We start from the raw sequence: 16,120 nt of genomic DNA on the forward strand, positions 1-16,120 counted from the left end.
TTTCCTCTGTTGACATTTTTGTTTTGGTCTTTACACATTAGATGTTTTGATCAGTTTCGTAACCTGAAAATTTCATACAAAGAGCCATTCATAAGTAGAGGTATGACTGCATTTTGATTACATTTTGTAAGAGCATGGCATAAGATGCAACATTGTACTGTAGGGTAGTGAGGGCTTATTTTTGTCCGTCTATAAGTGATTACATGTCTCCGTATATACGTACACATCTCTTGAAATAGTGGGGGCTTATTTTTGTCCATCTATAAGTGATTACATGTCTCCGTATATACGTACACATCTCTTGAAACACTGCTAATAACCACTTTTTTGTCCTTCAATGTAATGGCCTCCATAAATCACATGATATTCTCCTTAGTGATCTGCCGGTGGGCCTTTGTTCCATCTCATAGCCTTGTGTCTCCCCCAACACCCTGCCTCACAAACACTCTAGCTCCCAACATGAAAACTTCCAACACTCATTCTGGGTTTCATTTCATGGTTTCTGATGAGGTCTGCTTGATCGCACCTGGTTGTTTGGAGGCCTTTTTGTTCATCATTTCAACTTTATAATTCTCCCCCAATTGATTATCACATTAGCAAGGCTTGGTGTTAAGTCACAATATACTCAGAATTTGCTTGCTCCAAGGTCATGGGCTATGGTACTACGTAGGGTGAAAATGTCACGTCAGATGGAGGGATTTGTTTTGTTTGTGAAATGCTCTTGACCAAATGGGTACACTGTTTGCTTAAAGAATAAGTGGAATGTGTGCGTGTAAGCATTTGTGTGTGTGTCTCAAATTCTAAATGGTATTCATGTCTCTCTAGGAGACTCCCTTCCTAGTATACACAGGTGTCATCTAGAATTTTGAGAGGTTTAAAAGCCTTCATACCTATTCAAACAAGGCTGGTTTCCCACACATCTTTTAATTTATCTTCATTACTCATTGACTTGTTCTGTACTGTTTTTTCTTTTTCTCATACCCTCGTGCATGCAAATGTCTAATACATAAGTGCACACTGGCTTGCACAGTATTGTACACAAGCTAAAACTATTGTCTATCTGAACCATGATCAGCTTAATCTCTTCTTCTTCTTCTCTCTCTCCAAACAAAGAAACAACAATGAAATATGTTCACACTGGCACAAGATAACTAAATTTACCATTCAGTGATGCATAACGCAAGAAGTGAGTCTTTCATGCCTTTACATAATTAGAACACTGAATGAAAAATCATTGAATCTTAACATACTAATGCTCTTAAGCACATCTTGAGCCTCTAAAATAATGGCATCTTTTTTATATCAACAAACAATGCAAGCTAGATTGGTAAAGGCTGGTATAGTTCATAAAATAATCATTATGTATGGTTGTAGTGTTCTGTTATGATACCAGCTTCTTCCACTGGAAAACTTCAGTACTGCAAGATTTTTATTTGATTTTTTTTATTTTTTATTACCTGTGATGCATCGAGACAACCCAGAGGTTGGCCCTTGGCCAGAATCCACCATTTGCAATCATTTTGCTTCTTTAATCCCTGACTGTCTCCTGATGGTTAGGGCATTGACAATCCCTGTCACCCACAGCAGCTAATACCCTGCCAGTTACCCTATGCTGCTGTTTCAGGCTTACGTCTTCACCCAGCTCACGTCCTTTCTTGTCAAAAAATATATTTTTAAATTAGTACAAGAAACCTGTAAGAACAACTGAAGCGTTTTTTGCTGCTTAAACATGGAGAACGTGAATCTGAATGTCTTCATAGTCTCAATAGTCATCATAGTCTTCATAGTCTTTTTTCAGGAAGATTCTGCTCTGTTTACACCTTTGTTGACAGTCAGTTAATAGAATGAAAAAGTAAATAATCCTGAAAATGTGGAAATGTGGAGGATATTTTATTATATAAATCCCAATTTCCCCACTTGAAAAAGGAAGTACTAAGGAATAAGGTCCAGCACCCCACGCCCCTCACCCCCTGCAACCCTACTGAGGATAAAGCGGTTCAGAAAATGAATGAATGAATAAATAAAAAGGTATTGTGAGAGCTAGAAATCTTGCTTCTTAAAAACAACAATGGATGGCCTGCACAGAATTATAAAGGCAACCATGCCATTAATAATGCCAATGTCAATATATTAGATATTGAAATGTGTTTCATGTATTATTAAAAGTATTCCTGTTGAATGCATTTTCAATTGTGAAAATGAAAGAGACGGGAATGAAACTGTTGTTGTGCATGCATGCAGTTATTTTACATTTTACATCCATTTGTAAACTATGTTATGGTGCCAGTTGATAGGCATCAATGGAATAATTTGGTCTGTTCCTTTGATACAATCTATTTTGTGAGCTGCAGTTTTGAAATCCATTTGCCCGTTGGCATAATAACATGTGATGAACATCCAGAAAAAGCTCTTGTCTGACAGAAACAAAAGCACAGACGGTAGAGCGGGCAGAATTTGGCAAAATATATAGACATAAGGAGACCAGAAACAAGACTCCAGCTGCTCGGCAAAAGATTGTGGAAGAGAGACACCCAGTAAGTTTGAGAAAAAAATAACGCTACATTTTCATGTTGACTTACACTAGTAATAGATATTAGGATTGAGACCATGATAGTGGATAATCAGCACACAAAAAATCTAGGAATTTTATCTATTTTCTTTTTTTACTGAGTCCACATTTCATATTCTGAAATATATTGATAGCCTTTATTCTCCTATATTTCTTAAAATAATGTAATCTATAAACATCTCTACTTCATTCAAATAAAACCAGCTTTGATTGAAAATGGTGAGGCTCTGTGTGTGGTTTTGAAAAGGGTAACACTATTAATCTTTTAATGACTATAGTATTTTTTGCATCAATTATTTATAATTACTACAAGTATGGTGTGCTTCGCAGTAAATGGACTTCTATTTGTTTTAGTTATTTTCTACCTTCACTTTGACACTATTTCCCCATTGACCAAATGTTGATGATTTGAAATGGTCATCAAAGTGAGGAAATCGAACCCATGATTCTGGGTTGGGGAACATCAACTTCACTACTGAGCCATGCTGACCAACAACATTGGCAACAAGTTCAGTATGTACGGTTTGAAGTAAGCTGGGATAGGCATGCACTCGCAGATCTTAAGAAAGATATTTAGCACCAAGAATGGATGGGGTTAGTATTTACTGCATCTTGTTCTTACTTCAAAGAAATTCAACACACGGTAGGTTTGGACAAAGCAGTTCATTGCCATTCAAGTCAATAAGCATTTTGACCATGATAAAGGATAATCAACACACACACAAAAAAAAAATCCAAGGATTTTTTTTTACTGAATCCACAAGACACTATGTGGACTCCAAAGGCAAACCTTGAATCAATGCGCTCGGACAAGGCCAACATCAATCAAAAAAAAAATGTAATATGCAGATTTAGTCACGTTTTGAGCACCTAGCCAAGAACCTTTGTATCTATATCTCCTTGCATTTAACCCTGGAAAATATCTAAGTGGGTGTATTTCAGTCTATAATTCTACATTTGCATTTCTTCACATTTTATCTTCACTCTAACAATTTTATTGTATCTGACTTAAATGAAGGATTAGTTGGAAAACAGTTTAGATATGATTAAAATCTAACACATTTTTTGTGCAATATGTTTGTCCTCCTACTTAGCACCCCTTCTTAGTAATCCATCACAGTAGTTAATACATATCCCACAATTTAAATCAAAACAAATAAGCATGCATGATAGGCTGATTCGACACATTAAATTGCCCCTAAGTCTGCCTGTAAGTGTGGATGGTTGTCTGTCTCCTTGTGCCCTGCGATCAGCTGGCCACCAATTCTAGCCCAGAGTCTGCTGCAGAAACCATATTGTTAGGGCTATTAGAACAAAAAATATATATATTTCTCTCCCCCACTTTCTAATTTCTAAGATGTTTGAAAACAGCTCATGGGAACCATCAGGGAACCACTAAAGCGTCGTATCCAGCTCCAGAACGTCGGGTTATGGACCCTCAGTCTGGTGTTTAATGAAATTATATATTTTTGGGATCAAATGCACAATCAAATGCAAAACGAATTATCTTGTTAAAGACATTAAAAAGTAGTAAAATGTATATTTTCAGTTTTTTATGAGTCGTGAAAATTGTCGCCATAGCCCAACAATTTCAGGAAGTGCGCAAAATTTCTCCAAGCAGCCATTTTTAAATGCCAGAAGTATTTTAGCCAATAAATTTATAGTATTATTAAGCATGTTATACAGTATTTTAGATATTCAACATTGCTTATGGTGTCAGATACACCTCCCAAATCTCCTAGGCAATTCCAAAAGCAATGTATCTTAAATGCAAGTTATTGTCACGTACACTGATTTTGCTCGAACAGAAAAAATATATGAAAAAAATGCTGCCCATTTCTAGTCCTTTTGCTTCAGGGTAGTATATCTTGACATACTTTGATTTGGTGTGGCTATCTGGTCCTCAAAGTCTGCCGCTCTGCAGCCCTACTTAGTTGTGTTGTATATAATTGTTTCACAAACATATTTTAGTCAGGAAAAACAGCATAAAGAAAAAAAGAAAAAAGATATTACGCCACACCACTCTTTTTTTTAACTTTACCACACACATACACATACATATAAAGCATACACATACAGCCTTTGCAATACCTATGCTTCGAAAAAAAACACCCCCGAAAAAACCAAGGGACCTCTAAAAATGGTGCTCTTATTTCCCCATCCCCTACAGCTGTAAAGATGATACGTTGTGTTCTTGTGTGGAGACTTTCTCTACCATGCCCTAATTGGAGTATATAAGACAGGGGACAAACAATAGAAAGTGCTTTTATAATTTTGTTTGTGGTTCTCAGAGACTAGCACAATAGTGCTGATGCAATTAGTAGTAAGACTGTGTGTGTGCGTGTGTGTGGTGAGGATGGGTTTGGAGATAAAATGATGTATTTTATTTTGTTTGTTTGTTTGTTTTAATCCGTGCCTGTGTTTTCTAACAGTATTATCTGGCATGTTATTTTTAATGAGTTTTTAAACAAGTTTGTTTGTGTTATAAAATCAGAAGAATGACACAGGATATTCAACCACAAAAAACAGTCAAGACTCATGGTCAATTATTTATTCTATTTTACGAACCGCTTATTCTGACTGCATGTTTTTAAGACAATGAAGGAAACCAGAGCACCTGGAGAAAACCCACAAAGGCCCAGTGAGAACATGCAAATTCCACACAGTCTGGGCTGACCTGGAATTGAAACCTACCCCAGAACTGTGAGGCCGACGTGCTAACCACCCGATTACCAGGCCACCATAAACCAATTAAACATTCTTAATTCCTATAAAAATTCTTGAAGAATTCTTGAAAAAAAAACACTCAATTTAGCGTTCTACAAGTCCTCTCTATTTTCCATTTAATAAGTCAACAAATCAAATTATATTGTTTATACCCAGACCCTTTCTTCAAAACTAATCCATTGCATGAAAACAGACAGCAAGTTGAACAAAAATAAAAACAACACTTATCAATCATTATCTGAATAACATAGAAAAATAGAAAAAACATTTAATCAAGATGAATAATCAAAATGTACTTCTGGTAATTGGTCAAGAGGATAACAAAATTGAAATAATAACTGCAGATATGAAGTACAAATAGAAAAACTGTTTTTGTCGAATGTATAATAAAGAGTGAATAAAAAGATGTGCACCATTGTCACTTCTTTGCTCATCACGTTGACTCATGTAGAATAGTGAGTCAACCACGTAAGGCTGTTTTTTTTTCTATCATTACCTTGGTTTTTAACACCATCACACAAAAGAGATTGTTGAGTAAGCTGGAAGATACAATATTAAAAACATCTGCTGCTGGGTCATAGAATTTCTGATAAATCCTTCCCATAGGATAAGAATAGGAGCAAACCTGTCCACCAGTTCCCCAAGGCCATTTTTTTGTGGACAAAAAAAGACTTACAAAAGTTCCTTATATTTCATTTGAAATATGTACAGTTATTGGTCTTTCTCGTCACTTTGTTCTGGAATGCATCTGACTACAAATCTGATTGACTTATATGTGTGAAATTCAACCAGAGACTTATTTTTTAGTCTGACAGAACTCAGAATAAAACATACAAACCATACCCAAGTTACATTTCAAAAATGACAACTAAAGTAGTTTAACACCAGTCATTTGATAATAGTTTTCATGGTCTCGCATGTTTTAGAACCTCAAATACGGATGCAGTCTTTTCCAGATTTCATATGGAGGAAAAAAAACACTGGGAGGTAACTAGGTTACTATTACTCTGGGTTTTACACACAGGAGAGAGATTTGTTAATGACTAGTAATTATCAGTAATTGCAGAGGAGACAATATGAAACAATACTGCTTCAAAGTGTTGAAGTAGGTCACATAATTCCGTATTATCTTGTAAGCAGCGTAAACATAGTCTGTATCCCTCTGCCACTTTCTCAACATAACGGTGAAATTCATTAACATGAGTTGCACCAGTTTTTGTTGCCCCCAGAGTGTATTTTTATGAACATAGTACCCTCACCCTTGTAATTAGCAGCCAAATGAGTTTTCAGTATTGCTCATCTTTTGAAACTTGAGGGAAAAGTGGTCAGTACAGCAGAGGGACAAAAGCATTGCAATATCTGCAATAACATCACTACTGGGTACATATGATATACAGGTCATCAAACACCATTTGGGGTTTGTCTTTTTACCTTGTTTCCTACTGTGCCACTGAAGGGAGATGCTAGAGCAAAATCTATCAGACTTGTTCTCTTCGGGGTTTTCTGAGATACAGTACAGTAGATGGGTGCAGCGCCTTCACCTGATGTCAACCCAGACCCTTAGGTGACAGTGGTAGATGTCTTGTCCCTTTCCAAAGAAAATTTCACTTTCAGCAATAAATTCCAAGCAAGCATATAATCTACTGCATAAAATTGTGGGCAGCTAGTGATACAAAAAAGAAATCAATTTCTCGGATAGCCGACCACAATTCAATACACTTCTACCCAACTGAAATACAGAATCTTTGATGTGGTTAACCTACCTTTACTATTTAGTTCTATCTTTGCTTGCCACATTCACTGCTGAGCAACTTTTGTGGGGTCAAACCTCATTCAATTTGAAATAAGTTGTAATTTTGATGGCGGGAATATAAACTATATAGTATTCCCTCGATTTTTAACACGGCTTTCTCCCATATCCCAAAAATATGCATGGTAGGCTGGTTGAACACTCTATATTGTGCCTAGGTATGAGTGTGCGCTAGTATGGTTATTTGTCTCGATGTGCCCTGCGATTGGCAGATTCGGTGTATCCCTTCTCGACTGCCTATAGCTGTCTGGGATTGCCTCTACTAACCCCGCAACCCTTGTGATGAAGAAAGAACATTTATGATATCAGTCTTATTTTTCATATTTTGGAATTAATCATGCTTTGCATTTGCCATTGTCTAGTGTAGATTCAATGAAGTTTCCTTTCATTGCCTTCCTTAGTAGTGGACATCTACTTTTAGAATGCACAGTTCAGATAAAATGTTTCATTTCTGCCTCAGTCAGATAACAAGTGGTTTATTCCCATTTAAATACTACTATATACTCGTGTTCGAAAAATGTGTTAAGAAAAATAATACAGCAACTAATGAGAAAATATTGTTCAGTTTTGTTGTTAAAAAATAAAGTGTCACACACTGAATAAAAGCCAAGTAACTATAAGTGCCACTTCACTCACAACAAGTATTTACAAATGTGGGAAGCATTCAATGGTGTCTGAGAGCACTTTGTGTATTATTGGAGTGTCAGACGATACTAGATGTTGCTCAAATTCACCATTTACTATGCGAGTATGATTTTAAACAAAAACTGTAAGCGAGGCATGTGGTCAAAATAATTACATAACAGAATCATGCATACATTTTTCTTGAACTGTTTGTATTGACTGTACAAACAGTTCAATAAAAATGTATGGGGTTCGATTTCAGACAGCAGCTTCTGAAATAGACAGTGATTAGTAATAAAGGGAATAGGGCCAGCTCTAATGACTTTATGTTCAATCTTGAGCTTTTGGTCGTATAAGACGAGTGTAAATCCACTTTTAAAAATGTGCAATGCCTTGTTTTAACAAAGTCGCTCATTATACTCGTCAATGTGCATATACTCTTGGGCACTCTGCTGTGGTAGAGTAAGAACAAAAGTATTTTTTTTATCATCATTTTGTTTATGTGCAGCCCAGTGGGCGAGCGGTTAGCACATCGGCCTTACAGTACTGGGGTTGAGGGTTAGATCCCAGATCGGTCCTCACTGTGTGGAGTTTGCATGTTCCCCTCAGGCTGGCGTGGGTTTTCTCCGGGTACTCCGGTTTCCTCCCATATCCCTTAAATATGCATAGTAAACTGATTGAACATTCTAAATTGGCCCTAAATTTGAGTTTGAGTGTGAATGGTTGTCAGTATCCTTGTGCCCTGTTATTGGCTGGCAACCGATTCAGTGTGTCCCTTGACTACTTCCTTTAGTTGTCTGGGATTGGCTCCAGCACACCCTGCGACCTTTGTAAGGATAAGCGGTTTGGAAAATGACTGAATGAATGTTTGTATAAAAATGACTCAAGTAGTCTCAACTGGTTTGGAGACTGAAGCCCTTCTCTTTATAATCCCTACTTTTTAATAGGAGAAAAAAAAAGAGATAAAACGGAAATCTTCTGTCAAAGCATAACATAATAACATTTACTGACATATAAACATAACCTCCTTGGTAAAAGTTAAAAAGGTTAAACAATTTATTACTTTTCGCTGTAGGGAAGAAGTGCCCTGCTGTTGATGTGTGAGTGTGCATGCAGGAAAGTATGTGTGTCTATTTGCTTACTATATTTGTGGGTTTATGGAGCTTTTATGTTACATTTTCATACCCACATTCAATCCCCCCTCTGTTGCTCTGCCCTGTGGCTCAGCCAGCATGAGGCAAGACACTAGAGGTTTTTTTCCTAAGCTTTCAGGTAAGGGCAATTCAGTGACTGCGTGTGTTGCAGAAATGCATACCTGTCAACCTCGAACCATTTGTGATCTTACCAAATTTTGTTTTCGCCCTTACATATATGTATAAATACATGGAAAATCTTACCACTTTACTTTTTTGTAAAAAATCACGAACAACAAGTAGAAAATGAAAGTAAACATAAACAAGGGAACAGGAAACGGAAATCACATGGTGAAAGTGTTACAAAACGAAATGTTTATCATGATCTTTTTTTTTTAGCCAATCAGAGGCGCCGGTACATATATCACTTGGCAGACATGCGTTTCCGGGAAGAAACAATGGCGGATGGTGAAAAATGGCTAGAAAGTGCCTTAATTTATTTTTTTTTCTCAAAATCACCGTTTAGCGTACCATTTTCATGTGTACAGCGTACCAATATAAAAATGGGCTTTCAGTTGTACCAATTACGGCGAGAACGTACCAGTTGACAGGTATGGAAATGTGATGCGGAAACACAAATAGTCAGAGTTTTCTATGTATTGTATGTGTCTGCAGTCATAATGTAAATCACAATTACCTCTTCCTGAAAGCGTATGCATTTCAGTGTTTGATTTATATTCTTTCCTGTAACATTTGAGTTGGTGGTGTGTGTGTATTTATGCACTTTAATTTATGTCTCCGTGTTTACCTTAAATCACAGTAGTCTGATCTTGGGCTTATGCTCTAGTCAATGAGTGGCAGTCACCACCATTCTGGAGCTCACTCCTTGGGGCATATATTACGGTGGAAAAATACAGCTTAGGGGCATATCCATTCTCAAGGCTTAACGGTATGATGGGCAGTGTTTGCACGTGTGAATGTTTTTAATAGGTGCGTTTTGTTACAGGAAAGCCACATGAAAAGTGGTATGTGTGTGTGTTGGTGGGTTAGGGTTGCTTTGTCAAATTTTAAATTGTGCCATAATTAGTGTATTGAACCAAATGTCACCATAAAAGCCGAATGATTTAAGGGGATTTAAGCCTTTATTAAACGTTCATATCAAACATGACAGCTGGGACAAAATTTTGAATACAAATGATTTTTATACCCCCAAATGGATAGTACAGTCTCGTGAATTACAGTTATAGTACCATTTCATCTTTTTGCTCATTAGTTTGCTCAATAGATTAGAAAAAAGATAGTTTAGAATACTTAAAGATGAGTTGATATTTTGTCCTTTGTAGATTGCATTGTGCATTTTAGGTCAATGCTATCAGGAATTGCATATAAATATTTAAGATATGGCATTTACAAAATAGAGAACAAAACATGACATTAGTGCTGCCTTCATAACTTAAGGCTCAAAAAGCTTTTGAAAATGCATGCTGTATCTCACGTTGAAAATCTATACTACACCTTCTTTCCACACAGACGATTAATCACACATTACATGCAATGAAATAACTCATCTAAACCACTTTTGCCGAATGTAAATCCCACAAAGCATTCATTTTGAACAACATCATCATTATTTAATTTTCCCCAGCAAGTGAACAACACAGTTTCGTTTGATTACGAGCTGTGCACTCATGCATTATAAACGAGTCAATCATTTCATTACATTTCAAGTCATTGCAGGGGAATGGTGTATGCTAAATCAGTATTCATCAGTCTACATTTCATGTTTGATGATAATTTTTCATTTCACAAGATTAAAGAGCATATTATCACCAAAGACCTACAAAAAAAGCATTGGGCTCAATTTCCAAGTAGCAACGCAAAAGGTAAATTATGGGTATGAAGATGATGCCATTATCCAGACACTGTGGAATCTTTGCTATGGTTGATTAAAGAACTAATTTGGTTCCCTAAAAAATATAATTTTACTCTGTATTGTATACCAATGTGTGTATGTGGAGTAGGAACAGGATTGGGGCCTAAGAACCTAGTGCTCCTCCCCCGGCAGCCTGTGAGCAGGCACAAGACAGCACTTGTCCAGAGTGCCAGTCGGAATATTTAGGTTCACTAAGAACGATCAAAGAGTGCTCTAAGTACCAAGGGATTTAATGTCCCCATGATGAAGGGGGAAGAGAGAATCAAGAGGACGGGCTAGGACAGTGAAAAGGGGGTAAGATGGAATCAGGGAAATAAACTGATGAGTGCTATGAAAGAATGAAAGGGAAGGCAGCAAAACTGGAAAGGAAAATAACTGAATGAAAACTAGGATGGGAGAATCGGAGATGAAGAACCGATGAAGAAAAAAAGGAACATGGAGAGAAGGGAGAGAAAACGAAAGAGGGATGGAGAAAGGAGAGAAAAGCACTATTAGTCAAAATGAATAGGGAACCTCGGGCTGAAAGCCTCTTAGCAGCATAAGGAATGATTGCAACAATCACATTACCCCTCGTTTTTTTCTCTCAAGTTGCTGCCTTCTTCCAACAATGAATAGAAAATAGATTGGAATGATGACGAGGGAGTGAGAATTGGGCCAAAGGGAGGTCTGAAAGAGGAAGGGTAGTTTGAATCTTGTTTTGACTTGAAACTGAAGTGTTTATCAGGTCTGTATCACACTTTGTGTTCGAAGGTACAATTCCCGTTGGGGAGTTTGCATGAGTACTCAACTTTCCTCCCACATGCCCAAAACATGCATTTTACGCTGATTGCTCACTAGAAATTGTCCCAAAAGGGTATTTGCATGGTTGCTACTATTCGTGTGCCCTGCGATTGGTTGGCAATCCTTTCAGGAAGTACATCGTCTACTGTTCGTTGTTGGCTGGTATAGGCTACAGCATCCAAGTGACCCTTGTTATGATAATTGGCTTGAAAAATTTGCAAATACTATTTTACATTGATTTTCCTTGGACAAGTGGCCTGATGGTGTGATGGTGGTTCGCTTGCATGATTTCACTGCAGGCAGGTGTGGGGTTGATTCCCGTTGGTGGCAATCTGATTGTGAATGCAAATGGTTGTTTGTAGTCTGTCTTTCGCCCACACTCAGCTGGGATAGGCTCTGGGAACCTCTTACAAGGATGAATGGTATGGAAGATGAATGGACAACTATTCTGATCTTTTATTTTTTATATATTATTCATTGCACTCACTCTTTGCATGGCACTCAATTTGGGAAAAGTTTTTAATTAGAAATATTTTGGTGTCTGTTTACAATGACAAATAACGTTTTGTAGGCCACTTTTTATTTATTTCTTTTTTAAACCGCAGCTAAGTATGGTCATGTTGTTTATATTCATGATGCAACCTCTCCATTAAAGCTCCTTGATGCAATTGCACTTCATCATTTTGCACTTTGATTTATGAATGTGTTTCAAATCCATCACAGTGTTTGGGTTGAGTGGCCATCTAGGGAAAAATACTGCATTTTTTTTCAGTCTTCTTTTTGATCTATAAAGATCAACTAGATATTTACCTCATTAATGTATGACTTTTAGTCTCACTTAGTGTTTGTACCATCACACAGGATGTTTTTTTTTGTTCATGACTGATAAAGAATGCTTTTATATTACATGCCACCCATGTCCCTTAAAGCACATTTACGCTATCACCTCATTCAACTACTGATGACGCATCAACAAAAGTAATGTGGGATTCAGTATCTTGCTTCAGGATACTTGTACATGGTCATCAGGGCAAGGGGTCAAACCCATAAAGTTTAGGTTGGGAAACGGCTACTCTAGCACAGAGCCATGCCGCCCCAAACAATGTTATCCTCCTGTAAGTAGCCATCAGAAGATGGGTACATATGGTCTTAAAGGGATGGACATAGTCAGCAACATTACTCAGGTAGGATGTGGTGTTGTAACGATGTTCAATCGGCACTAAAGGCTCAACGAAAAGATTCCCTCAGGATTATAGCACCACCACTTGCTAGAATTGTTGATACAAGGTCATGTTATTGATGCCAAATTCAACACAACCATCCGATTGTCGCAGGAGAAATCAAGATTCATGAGCAAAGCATTTTTGAAATTGCTTCTTTACTCTCAGAGAAAAATGGCTTCCTGTAATGGCATTTGCCATCTTCTAATTCTGCTAAGCATCATTTAAAAAATGGCCACATTATCTTTTTAATCCAGCACTAGAAAATATGTGTTGAGATTCAGAACCTCTAAAAATAAACACCTTCCAAATCTCGCTGAGAACCTTTTATTTAGATTCTGCCATTTTGTGACCTTTATCCCTAAAAACATAAACCGGTGTGATTAGTTTCTATGAGATGCACATAATGTGCTTTCGCTGTGAAGTACCATCCATTGATTCACGCATCCGTGACTATCTTTACTGGAAACCCACTCAAATGTTAATATTTTATTTGGACTGAGGGAAGCCCCACATAAGATATAGAGTAGCTACATCAGGAACCATGGTAATTATACAAATGTGAAAATACCTTGAAACATCCACGCTGACATTTCTTTCAGCCCATTTTTGTGGCTCTACTCAGCCCTGATGCGATCTTCTCTCAACATGTTTCTAGGTCTTAGTTATGCTCTACAGCACCTCCAGAGGCAGGCTGTCACACTTAACGTCATACACATAATCAGAGCGCGCAGAGCTTATGCACATGAAACAAAACACCCACAACCTCGCACCCACTTCCACCTTCTGGCACTGTGGATCTGTGACATCTACTGTTGTGAAAATAAAATCAGGTCCTGTTTGGCACATATGACATGCACTCTGAGACATAGCTTTAAAGAGCCACAGTACATGTATGTGTAGACATCCTTATAGGGATGGTGACTCTCACTAATATCTCACTGCTTTGTAATATCTGCATGAATACTAATTATGTTGGACTGTATTCTGTAAATAACCCCAGATATTAAGAGGTGAAAAACATTGCAATGAATATATTTTGGAGATGAAATAAGAATCTGAATTTGTAGACAAATATAACATCCGAAGAATCAAATTGGCAATCCAAAAATGGAATTGGCCTGATGTGCAGTTGCTCATAACAACCGCCAAGTGTGTAGTATATAAGAGGGTGCTGGCAGCTAAATGGAGTGGGGGTGTGTGTATGTTTGTGTGTATATGAGTGTGTGTGCATGTGTGTATGTGTCTGCTACTGTTTATATATCTGCCAGTGCCTCGTTCCTAGCTAAATATTTATAACAGAGAATAGCAGTAAGTCAGTCACATGAACACACACACACACACACACACACACACACACACACACACACACACATAATAGAGAGTGGAAAGAATTGTAGAGTTTATTATTTAGTGATATACTTGGAAGGAAGCTGTCAGATACCACAAAACTGCCGGCTTGCCAGCCACTAACCTAACAAAACAATGTTTTTTTGCTATGTGTTTTATAATAATAAAGTAAGAGCCGGACCCGTATAGCTCAGTGTTTCCCAATCACTATGCCGCGGCACACTGGTGTGCCATGAGAGATGGTCAGGTGTGCCGCAGGAAATTACGAGAAGTCTTATTTTGTTATGTTCTGAGAGTTCTTAATATTACAATAATAAAATTGAACCATTATATTAAAATCTAAATATGAAGAAGATTATATCATGGATTGTACTAATACAAGATTTGAATCATAATACTAAGAGGCTTCTCCTCATCTCTCGATTATAAATTGCTCTTTCGGTTGCACGCACACACCCAAACAAATGCACACAAGCGAAGCACATTACCTCCAGTGACAGTGCCCTAGCATCCTTAAAACTGGCTGCAAAACTCAAATTGACAAACAATACAGTGTCCTACTAGAGCGGGCTGCGTTAACGTCAACTCGAGTTTGTGTGGGCCGGACCATTTTAGATATAATATTTAGATGTTTTTATTTTTAATAAATGGATTAATAGAACTGGATTAAAAGCCCTGAATATTCAGGTTTTTATAGATCTAAAACAATGTTTATTTTAGCCTTTTTATTTATATTATTATATTTCAACAAAAAAATTTTTGATCTAAAAACAAAGAAAAAATGATTACAAAATTACAATTATTGATTTAAAAGTGGGAATATCAGGAATTTTAATATACATCTATACTCTTCATTTAAATTTAATCATAAAACTGAAAGTCGGCACTAAAGATTTACTTTCCCGGACCACACAAAATGATGCGGCGGGCCAGATTTAGCCCCCGGGCCGCCACTTGTGTCCTAGAGCATCAGTGATGAAAACATTTGAGGCAGGCCACATACATTCCTGCCACTATTGTTATATCTCCCCAACACACGTTTCACAAATAAGAAATAGGATCCACATCAGGGCACATGTATGTCTTCTGTTTGAATACTATTTTGTTTTTTCATTGAGGTATTTCATGTTATTTGTGTCTTTTTAAATTATCTCAGGCACCACTCATTTGTTAAGACACAGCCCATTTGTTTTTAGCTAAAAAGAGAGGAAACAATGGTGTGCTGTGAAGAAACATTTTAAAGGGGAGCTTTGATTAGCTAGTCAAAAAAAGAACTTCCTGGAAGATGGAGTGAACTTGAAATGATGAGGATAGCGCGAAACATTTGAAGGAAGGCAAATATTAAATTGATTAACAAAGTAAATGTTAAGGGAAAAAAAGGACAGGAGACAGGAGATAGAAACAAGAGTTGGAGGATCAAACAGCAATGTACTCTCTTATATGTAGCATTGTGTGATCCTGCCTGACTCGCTATCCTTCAATTGTTGTGTGAGAATGTGTGTCTGTGAAAACGTGTTTGTGCTGCTCAGTGAGGAATCAAAGCATATGGACCAAAAGTGAGACAAGCCTAGTTTGTCTGATTAGGTCCCTCCAGGGAACTCAGATATGTTTGTGGGAGGTAGGCCACTACTGTCTTTGTTAAAACTGTCTTTTACAGACACATATAAACACGGATGCACACAGTAGAAATAGTTATATACAACACACATGCTCAGTTGAATGAAAATGTAGTATGTATTGTAACTTATTTTGTAGTAGACTTTACATTACCTGGCAACTGAGTGGTTGGTGCATCGGCCTCACAGTTCTGGGGTCCTGGATTCGATGTTGAGTTTTTATGTCCTCTCCGGGCTTGCGTGTGTTTTTTCTGGATACTTCGGTTTCTGCCCACATTTGAAAACATGCATGATAGGTTAGTTGAACATTCTAAATTTGCCCCTAGCTATGAGTATGAGTGTGAATGGTTGTCTATCT

At 37.3% G+C, this 16,120-nt stretch overlaps 1 long non-coding RNA gene across 1 annotated transcript; it reads right to left on the bottom strand.

The window, feature by feature from the left end:
• Nucleotides 1–5,105: 5,105 nt before the first annotated feature.
• On the bottom strand, nt 5,106–13,488 carry LOC144198204 (uncharacterized). Its single transcript, XR_013326671.1, has 3 exons — nt 13,368–13,488; nt 8,273–8,384; nt 5,106–6,884 (listed from the first exon to the last, which is right to left on the bottom strand). It is a non-coding gene; the product is annotated as an uncharacterized LOC144198204 (long non-coding RNA).
• Nucleotides 13,489–16,120: the final 2,632 nt, after the last annotated feature.

Source organism: Stigmatopora nigra, chromosome 6 (genome assembly GCF_051989575.1).
Source record: "Stigmatopora nigra isolate UIUO_SnigA chromosome 6, RoL_Snig_1.1, whole genome shotgun sequence".
NCBI lineage: Eukaryota > Metazoa > Chordata > Actinopteri > Syngnathiformes > Syngnathidae > Stigmatopora > Stigmatopora nigra.